We start from the raw sequence: 3,115 nt of genomic DNA on the forward strand, positions 1-3,115 counted from the left end.
ACACCAGTTCAAAGTATGCTGGTGTATAATAAACTGTGCCAAAAATGCAATCTGGAAAGCGAGAAACATTTTACTTTTTAACCGTGATTTTATCTCTGTAAATGATTGTATTAAATTGGCTTTTAGTGAAATGTTTATTTATTTCTTAAAGGATGTTAAAGATGTGGGGAAGAAGGAAGCGAATCGTAGATGGTGTTTTTATATGTGGAATACTGTTTTATATTAAGTTGTTTCATGTTGTTGTATTTTATTATTGTAATTGTTTATGTTTCTTTTGCACAAAAGGTTTCATTTTTTCTTGTTGTTCTATGTCTTATGACTAAATAAAATTTTGTTGAAACCTTATCTGTTCTTATCAGTTTAATATCTGATACGTCCCCTATTTGGGGACCATATATTAAATGGATTTTTAGAACAGGGAGCTGGAAATGGAGCTTGCTCTGTCCACTCCACGCATTGACCCGATATTGCAGTATCTTCGGGAACAGTGCACCCCTTCTCTGATCCGGTTTCTAAAAACAGATTGAATTGAATTGAAATCAGCAGAGCAAGTTGTCATTTAACCCTTTCTGAGAATTCTTTTCAGGGTCAAAGAAGCACGTTTCAGATGGCAAATGTAGCAATTTGCTCAATTTCACTGGACCGTTTGCAACATTTCCTGTGCCTTGCTTTCACCTGTGCATGTTCAGCATTGGATTGCATCCAATATGCAATCAATCAAGCAATCAAGCAATCTTTGCTGGTTGCAACAGGTGTGTTTAGATGTAGGCCCGAATGAGGCCTTTGTAGCAGTGTTGCTAATATATTGTGCCATCTACAAAATTAGGCCCCTGCTGTCTGTCTGTCAGTATGAAGTGTTTAAATTGAAGTATCCTACGAGTAGTTCGGCCATACATACTCCATTTGTGACCGCATGCACAAATTACTTTGTAAAACATTGGCTCCCTCTTGTGGACCACAGACTTTTAATTATGTGGTGTATGATATGTATTTAAATAAAGAAGGAAAAATGGGGTGGGTCTGTGAAGATCTTGCTTGAATGTGCTAGTCTTGTCCATCTTGTCTTGCACTGTGTGAGTAGTATTCTAATGCTTTTGACCAATTAGGTGCGCTGCTGCTGACTGCAGTAGATAGAATCTGTGCACGGAACCTTCACCTGCTGTCACAATGGGGCCTTCAGCCATTGACTCCGGAACTCTCACGTGTCACAATGGGCTCTGGACCTATCTAAGGCAGAGAAAAATGGCGCCGTCTTCAGTCTGCTGCTGGAGCAGCAGCAGACCACATGGTAGGGGGATTGTCTGTCTGTGCCCAGCTTCAGGGCAGCTGGCAAGACAACTGCTAGCCCGTCTGGTGTTTGAATTACACACTCGCTCTGCCCGTTTCTTGAATAGCCCTCTTTACCTTGACAAGTCAGCTGGTATGTCACTCTCCATCCATCAGGAGGAACGTTACCCCTTAGACCCCAGTCCAGTGCCTCTCACTTAGCCAAATCAGTTCTCTTGCTTCGCACTGACGAGGGCCAAGAGCCCTAAACACCGTGTCTGCGAATTGAGATGCTGTTGTTTTTTGTTTTTTTTTGTAAAGGGGCAATTTGTAGACCTGCACTAATAGTTGCACTCTTTAGCGCAAAAGGGATGGAGGGTGTGTTCAAATGGGCGGAGTTATGCAGATTAGGCGGAGTTATGCAGATTTCAAAAACGCGTTGGGCCCAACTTGAACACACCCCCACACACCCCCCACACACACCAGAACTGCCATTTGAGAAGGCATCCAGAGTTTAGAAAAAAATGTCTTCCCCTGGGCAATCATCTTTTGGCCTCTCTCCACAGTGGGTCTTGGTTGCAGGCCATGGGGCGTCCGGAGTGGCAAACCATTTCAGGCTATCGCTTCTCGGCCTTTTGGCTAAGATCAAGTGTAGGATTTTCTTGCATTTGGTCGAAGTCCTTTAGGTGCCTGGGGTACCCCGCCTCTCGGCCTTGGGTGCGGGTCCCACTCTTGTAGTGGGATCCAATCCCTTGTTGCTATAGGGAGGTGGGCTTAGTCCCTAGGCAACGAGTTGCGATCGCCCTAGCCAGGTAGTCTTTGGATTACTTGGTGCCCTTCTTTGTTGCGGAACACTCCCGTTTGTTGCGGAACACCCCCGTTTTTTTCCTTATAACCATGGACCCAGATCCTGGTGATGTTCCAACCTATGCTCTGCTAAAGCATACGGTTCGGATTTATTTTGAGAAAGGTGGAGGAGATGGCCGTGGACTAAAATTCGTGGTTGGCAATGTTCTGGAGAAGGCTCTTTCAGTCCGGAAACACGAAATCCTGGCCATCCAGGACTATCCAAGACGCGGTGTCTATGATGTTACTTTTACCGGAGAAGGTATCCATCAGCATGTTTGTAACCAGGTCATCTCCCCTGATGTGATTATCCAGAAAAACCCTGAACTTAAAGGGGTTAAATTTGCTATCCATGATTTAGAAGAGACCAGGCTCTTGATTGTTAAAATTTATTCACCCCATATGCAAGAAAGCGAAATCGGAAGATACCTGTTGGGTTTCTTCAAAAAAGTCAATTGTTTGGGGAAGATTTTGAATGAATGCGGCATTTGGACCTCCAAATGGAGATATGTTGTAACCTGTGTCAAAAATGCCTCAAAACCTGGAGGAGTAGATTTACCACCAGCTCGTTTTAAAATTGGCAAAACGAATGGCGACCTCTATTTTAATGGCATGCCGTCCTTCTGTAGAAAATGTAAACTATATGGGCATTCAAATTGTGACCCGACCTGTGCAAAATGTGGGAGCCAGGAACATAAAACCGAGCAATGCCAGACAGAGAATATGTGTACAAATTGTCTTGCAAAAGATCATTCTTTTTCCTTTTGTCCTAACAGGAAAAACACAAAAGGAGCACAACCCGAGAAAGAACAGCCTCCGGCCCCCTGCCAACCCTCGGCTGGTTCTGCTGTCCCCGAAACAAAGGAGGATGAGGAGGAGTCGTTGGACAAGTCGAATGAGGTACCTGGTACAGGTAAGGATGGCTACACTGAAGTGAGGAACGAGAAAGCGAGACGCAGGAGGGAACGGCAGAAGGAGAGCAGGCAGCAGAAAGAGGACCCCG

At 44.6% G+C, this 3,115-nt stretch overlaps 1 pseudogene; it reads left to right on the forward strand.

Annotated features, from left to right (window-relative positions):
- Nucleotides 1-297: 297 nt before the first annotated feature.
- Nucleotides 298-498, forward strand: LOC138668017 (U2 spliceosomal RNA; annotated as a pseudogene).
- The last annotated feature ends 2,617 nt before the right edge of the window (nucleotides 499-3,115 follow it).

Source organism: Ranitomeya imitator, chromosome 2 (assembly GCF_032444005.1).
Source record: "Ranitomeya imitator isolate aRanImi1 chromosome 2, aRanImi1.pri, whole genome shotgun sequence".
Lineage (NCBI taxonomy): Eukaryota > Metazoa > Chordata > Amphibia > Anura > Dendrobatidae > Ranitomeya > Ranitomeya imitator.